This window comes from Sinocyclocheilus grahami, unplaced genomic scaffold (assembly GCF_001515645.1).
Source record: "Sinocyclocheilus grahami isolate Dianchi unplaced genomic scaffold, SAMN03320097.WGS_v1.1 scaffold333.1, whole genome shotgun sequence".
Classification (NCBI taxonomy): Eukaryota; Metazoa; Chordata; class Actinopteri; order Cypriniformes; family Cyprinidae; genus Sinocyclocheilus; species Sinocyclocheilus grahami.
In genome coordinates this window covers 1,285,833-1,297,929 of record NW_015505512.1, presented here as the reverse complement: position 1 = coordinate 1,297,929, position 12,097 = coordinate 1,285,833, and the positions used below count along the sequence as shown (strand labels likewise).

At 38.1% G+C, this 12,097-nt stretch overlaps 1 pseudogene; it reads right to left on the bottom strand.

The window, feature by feature from the left end:
* Window positions 1-1,508: 1,508 nt before the first annotated feature.
* On the bottom strand, window positions 1,509-8,981 carry LOC107602694 (neoverrucotoxin subunit beta-like; annotated as a pseudogene).
* Window positions 8,982-12,097: the final 3,116 nt, after the last annotated feature.

The window sequence follows — 12,097 nt, the reverse complement described above, 5'->3', positions numbered from 1 at the left end:
AAAGACCACCGCTGTGTTGTCGGTGCGCACCAACACATGGCGATCTCTTAGGTCTGGAAGAAAGTGTTTGAGGGCTCGAAACATGGCCAGCATCTCCAGGCAGTCGATGTGCCACGTGAGATGGCGACCATTCCTCAGACCGCGGGCAGGGTGGCCACTCATGACCGCTCCCCAACCGGTGAGGGACGCGTCCGTCGCTAGCATTACGCGGCGACAAGGAGCTCCCAGAACCGGGTCCTGAGACAAGAACCAAGGTTTCTTCCACATGTCTAAGGCACGTAGGCATCACCGCGTGACCTTGATCATGCAAAGCGGGTTTCCCCTCGGGGAGAACCCCTTGGTCTTGAGCCACTACTGTAGGGGTCTCAGCAGGCAAGAGTTTTCACGTTGGACGCAGCTGCCATCAGACCCAGCAGCTTTTGAAACTGCTTGACAGTGAGTGACCGGCCTTCTCCGACTCTCGCGACTGCAGTGAGGATCTACTCGATCCGAGCAGGAGACAAACGTGCCTGCATCGTGGTCGAATCCCATACCACGCCCAGATAAGTGGTCCTCTGTAATGGAGAAAGCACACTTTTCTTGGCGTTTAGTCTTAACCACAACTCTTTCATATGAGCGAGAACGACATCTCGATGCCGAACCACCATCTGCTCTGATTGAGCTAAGATCAACCAATCGTCGATGTAATTGAGCATGCGGATGCCCTGGAGTCGCAGAGGAGCCAGAGGAGCATCCACACACTTCGTGAAAGTACAGGGTAAGAGTGCTAGGCCGAAGGGAAGGACCCGATATTGGTAAGCTTTGCCCCTGAAAGCAAACCTCAGGAACTTCCTGTGACTGGGAAGGATGGAGACATGGAAATAAGCATCTTTTAGATCTATCGTGACAAACCAGTCCTCGGACCTGATTTCCTGAGGGCGCTGAGGAGAGACGGACACCGTGTAATGCGGTGAACCCCGCTCTTCCCCAGTAGGGGCCGCCCTCAGCAGTCCTGGTCTTAAAAATGTCAGGACCGCTTCGTCGAGGGCTTCCTTGACTGAAGCACAACCCTCAGATTGGGCCTCGCCGTAGAAGCCCCCAACTTAGAGTGCCGCCGTCCTCGGTCCCGCTGCAGTAGTAATGCTGCAGCGAAATACAACTTATCATATGATGCTACTTAGTGCACACATTTTAAATCAAGTCTTGTAAATAAGGCTCTCTTCATGAGCATATTCATGTAGGCTAATCAAGTTAAAGCGCAATTCACAAAAAGGGAATGATCTATTTTAACCAACTTATTAACTGGCCATTGTTTGGAAGCATACATTCACAGATTTATCTTTTAAAATATATATGATATATAAGATATTTTTAATCTGTGTAAATTATTTTAAGACAACAGACTTTCACATTGTTAATGCATTTCCATTAGACTGGTTCACTTGGTCATACACAAAGTGTGTGACTTAATTAATTTAACTTTCACCTTCATTAATTTGAAGGGGATATTTTAATAAACCAGGGTGCATCTACTTTGCTAGATCCTTCATGATCCGTAGAGAAGAACCTCTGTAGCCACCACCAAAATGATTCCAGTGGTTCAGACAGTGGAACAGCTGGTATAGCTGTTGACTCTTCGCAAAGCCAGTGGCCTTGGGGATCTTCTCATGGTAAGCATTGTAAAACGAACCCCCAAAACCACCAAACATAACGGCTATAGCCAGCTCGAACTCTGAATGGCCATAAAACAATGCTGGGTCAATGATGATGGGACCGTCAGAACATTTAGCCACATTTCCTCCCCAGAGATCTCCATGCAGCAGAGCTGGAACCACCACCTGTGTATGTAAACAGCTGAGGGATCTTCAGCTAAACAAAGAGATTGTCTGAAATACATATGCAGCACTGTATGTGGGCTTAGAGACTGCATTGTTAGCTTGTCATTAAATAAAATTGATAGTTCACCCAAAAATGGAAATTCTGTCATTATTTACTCAGCATGATGTTAATCCAAACCTGCGTGCAATTCTTTCTTCTGTGAAACATTGAAGATATTTTGAAGAATGTTGGCAACAAAACAGCTCCCATTGGTTCCCAACGAATTTACATTGAAAGTTTAGTCCATACTCTCAATGGGAATTGAAACTGTTTGGTTTGGTTTTATTTGTCCCTCTAACTCTAGCACTCTCTATTCTAATTATATTCTTTAAAAAAAAACTTGCACCTTTTAGGCTTGAACTCTATTCATTTACTAACTGCTTGTTTTCTTAAAAAAACAAAACTAACACTTGCTTCTCAAATCTTTTTGTATTCTATTTGTTTTATTTTTAGTTTTAGTTTCAGTAATTTTAAGATGAGAAATGTACTGCAATCATTTTAATATGCATCAGTATACCTGAGATCATCTGCAATAGCTCTGCCCTCTTTTAAAGTTGCTAAATGTAAGCAGACTGTAGGCTACATGTACAGATGCTCACCTCTGCCAAAACACATGTAACTGACAACACAAACACAGCATCACAGTTATCACTTTAGATGCTTCTTCACTCAGCATGAAGAGACACACAGGACTAACTGATTATTTCTCTTAATGTGCCGCAAATTTCTTTTAATATTTCTGTTTTGTAGTAATCAAGAGAAGTATCATAGCTGAAGAAATGGCAGATGTCCTCAGACACCTGTGAACACTGAGCAGTGCTTGGAGTCCAAGACAATGGACATCATCTTTATTATACCGGTACTTCTCTGACTGGACTAGCAAGGAACAGTTAGAGCCAATGAGAAAGTTGGTAAGTTCAAGTAAATGTCAGCATGACCATTTCACCATGTTATTTTCTGCAGCAACTGGGGGAAATCCTATCTGAAGGGACCTACTGTTCAACAGCAAGCTTTGGATCTGCTGAATGTGTATTTGTAAAGCACTTTATTGCAGCATTCACTGTTATTTTTTCTGCACAGGGATGACCAGTGAGAAGTGATTCTATTCATTTAAAAGGTCATATGAAATACAGTAATCAGAAAAAAACAGCAAGAGAGGCTTGTGTCAGGCCTTTTTAAATCAGGTTAAGCTCTTTAATGTCATTGTACATAACATCACGATTTTTTTTTTGTACATTCAGTAAACATAAAGATGTACATAAATGATACATTAAACAGAAAATAATTTGATACGTTCAGTTTGCGCTTTATATTAATGTAGTTATTATTGTTCTATCTGCCTGAACATCAAACGTTGTCTGATTCATGCTAGAAAACAAGTAAAATTCAAATGATTGATTAAAATCTGATACTAGACTTTTATTCATAAAATATGATGCATGCATCAACTTGTGTGTGCGTTTATATGATCTCTGCAGAACAGTTTGTTGTTTGGATAAAACAAGAGGCATCTAAATGAAGTAGAAGCCCAGAGCATTAAGATGATCTCCACTTCTCGCTGTAATACAGTAACACTTTCCAGACTTCACATCAACCTTCACAGGCTCACCCATATCTTCAGACTTGATGGATAATGGTGTTGTTGTTGTTGTACCATCACATTGGCGACCTTAAATTCCAACCCACTGAGTCCATTCTTATCTTTACTTGGCCACAGTTTTGCAGCAATGATTTTATCATTGTCATCAAACAGTAATTCTCTTTCTTCTGATCCTGTAGTGTTACCAACTTTGATCATGTGACCACTTTTAAAAAACACTTGGATTGCTGTCAACAGGCATGATTGCGGGAACTGTGAAGAAAAATGATGTGTTGGATTAAACATTTTCATGCACTTTTTTAAATCAACTTTTTAAGTGCATTCAACTAAAAGTTATTTTCATTGACATTTCATTTACGTTGCTGTCTATGCAGGGACAGAAAGCTCTCGGATTTCATCAATAATATCTTAATTTGTGTTCCGAAGATGAATGAAGGTCTTACAGGTTTGGAACGACATGAGGGTGAGTAATTAATGACAGAATTTTCATCTTTAAATTTCTCAAGCTACTCAAAATTGTTATTTGTTGGCACAAAAACATGCTAAAGAGTTACTGACCCTCCATATATGTTTGTTTTTAATTGCAAACATTGTTCAAATACTTTGTATATCCAAAATGTAACAGAATTAATAAAAAAAAGGAAAAATATCAACTTAAGTAAAAATAGAAATCACTGCAACACAGTTATTAAATAAAGCAAAATGCTATTCTATCTACTTATTTTCTTTTTATTTATTATAAAAAATAATAACTTGACCCAATAACACTAGCTCTCTGTATTATATTCTATCTTCTTTTTCTTCTCTTTATTTTTTTATTTAAAAAAATAGCAGCAGACACAGCACTTTATTGTTGCTCTTTTGTTTGTTTGATTGCTACTTTTGTCCTCATTTGTAAGTCGCTTTTGATAAAAGCATGTGCTAAATGAGAATGTAGGCTAATTGTCATATATGTACACACATTTTTGAGAAATAACAGAGGTTTAGAAATTGATGATTTGTACTCATCCATTGTGGTGATCAGCTTTTGCTTTAGTTGGGCTATTGCCCCTTGACTTTTTAATGTTTTTTTTTCTTTCTTCCAGTTGCTATGCTATAACTATGGGTTTATAAACAGTATTTATTATGACAAGAAAAAAAATGTGATGTTGGATATGTATTAATGATGACACTGTCATCATCAAATATGATTCACAGATCTCAAGCTAAGATTTGATATCGTTGCTCAAAAGTGGTATATTATGAAATTATTTTAACACTAGATCCGTGTTATCTGAACGAGACGCTGCGTCTCTTTGCCATACTCCCTGCATCCCTGCAGGCGCTACTTCATCGAAGCTGGTTTGCGCCCGGCCGGATGTGCTTTTATGCTTTCTGGTGCTTACGTCACCCTGCTCGTGACGTCTCGCTGCTCCATTGGACGGATTTGACACGTGCTTCAGAACGCGGTCACGCAAGGGCGTTCCCAAAGCGACTCGACGCAGCGTCTCGTTCCCTCGGGGAACCATGGTTACATACGTAACCTAGAGACGTTTCAAGTGTACATAACATATTTAAAATAAAACATTAAAGTCTCCCAGTCATTGACTTTTACTAAAATTATGTAATTTACAATCCCATGTTGTTAAAAACATTTAGATAAAACCAGATCAAAAACGGGGCATTTATAGCTACCTATAAGCGCCAGCGGGTAAAATTTACCCACCTATATAATGCATGTATAATTTTCTTGCCGCTTATGTTTTAACATTGTACATTTTTAGGCAACGCCTTTCACTCACTGATTTAGCGGTAATGAGTTTCATAAATAAAGTCAAAATGACTAAAAAAATAGGCGATTATTGGAAGGTAGGTATTAGAAACACTAAATGCCATGAGTGATGGATAGTCTGAAGTTATGCGTCCTGGGTCGGCTCAGCATCTGACGGCTCATCTGACAGTGATCCAGATATCATATTTACATGTTTTAGCCTAACGTTACTCTAATTGGTCAAACTTTGGTTTAACTAGTTTATTTTTGTCTTGCCATGTCGTTTATTGTTCGCTACTGTGTTGCTATAGTCTGGCCGTTTCCTGAAGAAGAAAAACAATCCGATCTAGCCTATATGATGTAATGAATAAAAACATTTTTTTTGATTACCCAAAGTTTAATGGTGTTGTTCTTTTATTCAAATTATAAATTATATAACTAAACAAATTAATGAATATTTAGGTGAAGCTGTGCGCTTGAATTTTTCATCGCATCATCCTATGCAGTGTGGTGAATTATTATTGCTCATTATTGTCTATAGTATAGGCTGTTTTGGTAATTTAAATACCATGGGTTATCTTAATATATTGATTAATGACATTGTATTATAACATTAAACCAGCAAAATATTTAGGCTACTACCTTCTAATTTCCGTTGTCAGTGCATACTTTTTTTTTTTAGCTTAGGCTACTGACCATTATGGATGAGTGTAGCCTGCATTAAAAAGTCTTGAACATAAAACAACAGGATAAAAATATAGTTGATGACTAGACATAATCATTGCATGACTCTAGACACTTCTTTTTGAAGACAGTAGCATAATAGAGTGAAATAATATGTTATTTAGCCATACAATACATTATATCTATAATGTAATGTATACATATTTATAATTTATATATAAATAGCCATGTGCGTGGGTAAAATTTACCCGCTGGCGCTTTTAGGTATACAGCGATCTCTGGCGGTTCTAGTGTTAAATGCACTCTTAAAAATAAAGGTGCTTAAAATGTTCTTCACATCGATGCCATAGAACCATTTTTGGATCCACAAAGAACCATTTAGTCAAAGGTTCTTTAAAGAACCATCTCCTTCTTAGCTTTTTATAATCTGAAGAACATTCTTTCGCCACAAACAACTTTTGTGAAACAAAAAGGTTCTTCAGATGTTAAAGGTTCTTTATAGAACCATTTAGACCAGGGGTGCCCAAACTCTGTCCTGGAGGGCCGGTGTCCTGCAGAGTTTAGCTCCAACTTGCCTCAACACACCTGACTGGAAGTTTCTATGCCTAGTAAGAGCTTGATTAGCTGCTTCAGGTGTGTTTGATTAGGGTTGGAGCTAAACTCTTCAGGACACCAGCACTCCAGGACCGAGTTTGGGCACCCCTGATTTAGACAAAAAGATTATTCTATGGCATCATGAAGCACCTTTATTTTTAAGAGTGTGGTGCATTACCAACACTTATAGCAAGAGGTGCAGCACTGTTGTGTGTGCAAATATATATATTTTTAAATACATTGTGCACAAGAGGTTTTTGAACTGTGTGTGTTTAGACACAAAGTGATATTAAGATGAATCTGAACAATGGTGACATGCTTCATGCTAAAATATATACATAAAACTAAAATATATACATATATGTGTGTGTGTGTGTATATATATATGTATATATATTAATGTGTTGTGTTTTGAAACATGTGACAAAAGTGGATGCCAAAGCATGCACACATCGTGCATTCAAGTTCAATTATAGCAATAAACTACACCTTACTTCATATTTAGATAAACAAGGCAACAAAATGGATGTGGAGGTGGAAAAAGATGTATAGCGATTTGTTCGTTTGTGTTGTTATTGTAAGTTTTTAGTTTAAAGTAATGAATGGAATAATATGTTTTTATATGTCTATATTTATGATGTTTAAACATTAATAAGTCTAATAGATAACAAAATCTAAGATGACACTTACCTGAAGTTGGTATGGGGCTGACAGTGTCATTGGCTTCACTCACTCCCACTTTACTCACTATCCTGTAGCGGATCAAGTACGGTTTTCCAGACTCCAATCCAGTCAGAGTATAGTCTTCATCAACTGTGTTTATGACAAGCCACTGTTCTTCAGCTCCAGAATCAGTTTTTACCTGCTTGTAGTCCACTCTGTACTGCACTGTTTCTCCAGTTGGAGATTTCTGAAGTTTCAGGGACACGGCTTGATCCTCGACACCCGTCACTATCAGTGGGGGTGGTTTTGACACAGGCTGGAATTGTGTGTCTGTCAGTTAATTCTGTGTTTTTCTGTCAATATGGGGTGCTGTGTGTACATTAATGAGGAAAAAAAATTAACTTAAATGATTTTAGCAAATGGCTGCAATATAACAAAGAGTGAAAAATTTAAGGGGGTCTGAATACTTTCCGTACCCACTGTAGATTGAGGAGCCTTTATCGGAGGAATCAGAGATGGCAGAAATAATGAAGCATATCCTCTTTTCATCTTTATTGGCCTCTAAAAAAAACCCTGAAGTGAAGCAAGCTATTCCTCATATTTATTATGACATCAGGATCACGGGACCACTTTCTGACAGCAGGCACTGAAACCATGTCTATTCCCTCATCTAACTTCTTAAACTTTTCTGATTGCAGAAACTTTGTCAGGGCTTCAAGATGCAGGTCTTTATACTTCAGAGATGTGAAGGTCAAGCACACCACAGCATCAATATCAGGATCAAGGAGGATTGCGTTGAGGCTGTCTTGAGTCTTCAATTTTGATCTTGCCAAGGGTCTTGATGCAGGAGCTCAAGAGGTTAACTGAGCTGCTTTATTATCCAATAGGTGAAGAGGATAAAGCCAGACCTTTATTGGAACTGCATTCTCCTTCAGCAGAGTGGGGAGCTGCTTGTACAAATGCAGGGCCTCCATGTATGTGGTGGGGGTTTGTTTAAGATGGAAGTCACCATGAAATGTGCAAGCAATATTTGTAGCTTTTTTTTTCGTCTTTTGTCATTTTACAGCTCCCCTTCCTTCAATTGAAAATGCAGAGATCGTCTTGACCATGCCATTCAGTTCTCCTTCAATCTCCTGCTTGTTTTCCTCTTCTGAAAATGTCTGATCAAACACCATGAAGGCCTGCGATCCATACAATACAGCTGTAACTATGTGAGTTGCAGTTTGCTGGTCAAACACCTGAGTGTAGGTGATCTTGCCCAGCTGGGTCATAGTGAGCTGCTTGAATCTGGAGGTTTCACTGTAATACATTGTCACTCTGGACTGTTGGTTTGAGGATTTGGTGTCACGCAGGTACTTGGCAGATCCTCCCAATTCCACCAGCCCTCCCAAGAAGCTGGCCTTCAGAGAAGCACTTATATCCATAAGACTGGACTTACTAGAGAGACAGTCAGAGCTACTAAACTTCAAATCCGTCTGGAGATGGGGACGCTTGTCCAAATCTTTACTCAGTGATTTCTTGTCCCACAGAGTAACACCTGAAATGAGAAGTTGCTATAACAGCTACTATAATATGTATGTGGTCACAATGAACTGTTTATGTATGAGTGCAGATCAGCTGCAAAATAATTCAATAACTTGTGTGCTTCATCTTATTGGCTCTCAAAATCCCTACAAGTACTGTTTTTGATTCACAGTTCACAAAAAGCATTTTAATAAAAGTATGTACATCACCTGGAATGAAGGAATCCCTGCGGCAGTCATGAAGCATACCAGGAAACAGAGGTCTTCCTAGGGCTGCCACTTCAATGGGATCTAATGCCATGTCTGTGCTAATTAACAATGATCAAAGTGAATACTTATAAATTGTAAGTTTACAAATAATTTTACTTTTCTAAAATTTTTGTTAAAGTCTAAGAGGTACAGTATACAGGAATTAGAAAAAATTAGGAAAATTGATTTCATTAATTAAGCTACACATTTAATGCAACCTTAAGGATAGTTTTCCTTTTAATACAGAACACGAAATCAAACACACGGCAGTAAAACTCACTAATCTGGAGAGAAGAGCTCAAAGAAAGTGCATAGGACATTGCCTTACCCAAACTTCTCTCCTCGCTTATTTATGAGTCCCCCTCTCCCTTTTCATCTCACAACAGCAACTTACATTATGAGCAAGACTGAAAACTTCTGTGCCTCTGTGGTGGGAATGTTTTCCTATCTCTGGCCAGGTGTGACCCTTGAGTCATGGGATCATTGTTTATGTAATTGGCATGATACATTCTTACCTGACAAATATAATGTTATATTTGATTTATTCCGAACTCTCCTGAAAGCATTATGACTAGGTCATGTGGAGGCTTATGTTACCCTAAATCTGTGCCCAATAGAACAGACTAAACGTCATCAGAGACCTTTTTGTTTCTGTCTATCACTGACTTAATGTCATAGCTGGTTGCAAATGAAGTTGAAACAGGACCCAATCACAGCCATTTTCTTAATTTATTAAACAAAATCTCTGGATACAGAACAGGACTGAAACAGGTGTGAACTAACTGAAACCATGGACACTAACTAGCAGTGGCGGACGAAGTACACAAATCATATACTTGAGTAAAAGTACAGACCCGTACAGTAAAATATTACTCCAGTAAAAGTAAAAGTACTCAGTTTTCAATTTTACTTGAGTGAAAGTACAAAAGTACTTGATTTTTTATGTACTTAAGTAAAAAATACCGATAGATGAATGTTTATTTTGCAGTTTTATATAGGCTACTTTTATCATTTAATTTTATATTAGCATATACTGTATATTATATATCCTACAGCTCAAAATACCTGGGATTTTCCCAAAATAGCCAATAAGGAAATAATGAATATAATAAGGAAAATATAATTAGATTTTCATAATGATTTTTTTCTTCTCAAACCTTGTCTGTGGTGTAAAAACACCCCTGGCCAAATGCCCCCAGAGGGCATCACTTCCCACTTTGATAATTACTGTAGTTACCATGTTCTGAACATCACATCCTTTCTTTTTCCCCAGATGTAATCTATCTAGGTTATTGAATAAAAATATGTGTACTTTATTATTTTTTTTAAATTACCTCAATTTAGCACCAGCTAGCTCGTTAGCTATACAGTTAGCATCAGCTAACATTATTGACTTATTTTCAGCATGGTTATGAATAAACATTTATATTTGTCTACTCGGCTAGTTGATCCAGATACATAGTAACTTAGGCTATGTGTGCTGGCAAACAATATAAAAACAGACGTCACATAGGGCTAAATGCATAGCATTTTAGTAAAACTGTTACAGCAGCGGGGAAGATGAACGTTATTTTATTTAATCTGTGTTATTTAATGTTTTTTGACCTAAAACATAGAGACTCTGATGTTAATGTGTCTGCATTCAAGCATTTCAGACGTAGCTTCTACTTTTCTTTTCAAACTGGAAAGACGAAAATGCTCGGAAAAACTCAAAAATAACCAATTTCCACTTATTGATAACATTTATGATTGCTTTTAGTATTTTCAGAGATGTGCAGCCAGTACATATCTGTTCCCATCTCAAAAAATGTGTTTTGGGGTTTCATGACCCTTTAAACAGATCACCCTTTACAGCAGATTTAGTTCACAAACAACTGACAGCTTTGACCTAAATATGATTTTCAGTTACAATAATTAATCCTAAAATTCGACATTAGTAACTTACTTTTAACAGCATCAGACGCGCGCGCGCTCACAAGATCTCCCGGTTTTATGAAATGTAGTGAAGTAAAAGTTACTAAAAATAAAACTACTCCAGTAAAGTACAGATGCTTGAAAAATGTACTTAAGTACAGTAACAAAGTAAAACTACTTTGTTACTGTCCACCACTGCTGACTAGTGGTGGAAAAATGGGAACAAAAGAAACTGGGCCAAACACAGGAACAAGGAGAACTAGAACAAAACCCAAAACAGAACATATGTGAACAGAACATGAGTTGTATTAAAGTGACCCAACAAACTACACTTTTTTTCTGAGCAAGCAGTAGGAGACTGAGTTAAAGGTATTAACCTTGCACATTCTGGCAAATTCAGACTGGCAAGTTTATGATCGTGAGATCCACAGTTTCCAGTCAGTGTAAGACTCTGAGTGACATTCGGGTCCCTGATGACTGAATAATTTAAAGTATGGGATGTCTAAAAAAATTCTAAAATTGTCTACATTTCTTTTACTGTAAGCTGCTGTAACTTGAAGCAAGAGATATGGGGGAGTGGCTTTATTGCACCAGATGTATGCCACTTTGCTCACAGCTGATTGGTTGAGTTTAGATTTGCAATGGCAAATCCAGAATAAAACCTGCTCCGGAGCAGGGTAGCTGTGTAGCGCAAGTTACCATGGTGACGAAACCCATTCAAAACCAACCCACCTTCTTGAACTAAAAAAAAAATTAAAAGTTTGCTCAAACTAAACGCAAACTTGCCTGTGTAAAAAGTGAAACCGGCTTCATGCAACAGGTCTCAGGTCTTCCATGTTCTAAATATTTTTGTTCAAGCTTCCAGAAGCTGTCACATTCTGCGTTTGTTTAGTTTATTTTCATAGACTTTTAGTTTGTTTTCACCAGTTTTCTGTTTCACTCATCAGTTTGGATGGATTCTAATCAATCATCACAGCTGTTTGCCACTACATTCATCACCATTGTGTATTTAAAGGGGTCATAGGATGCTACATGCACTTTTACAAGTTGTTTGAACTGAAATGTGTGTTGGCAGTGTGTGTACACAACCACCCTATAATGATAAAAATCCACCCAGTGTTTTTTTTTTATCTCGTTAAATGTTTTCCCCTTTCTCAAATTGAACAGATCTCAGATGCCTGTCCCACGATAGTTTGATTGACAGTAGCGTTTCAGCACATACTGGACTGGTGTCTTACCTCAGACGCGCCCTGAGTGAGCTGT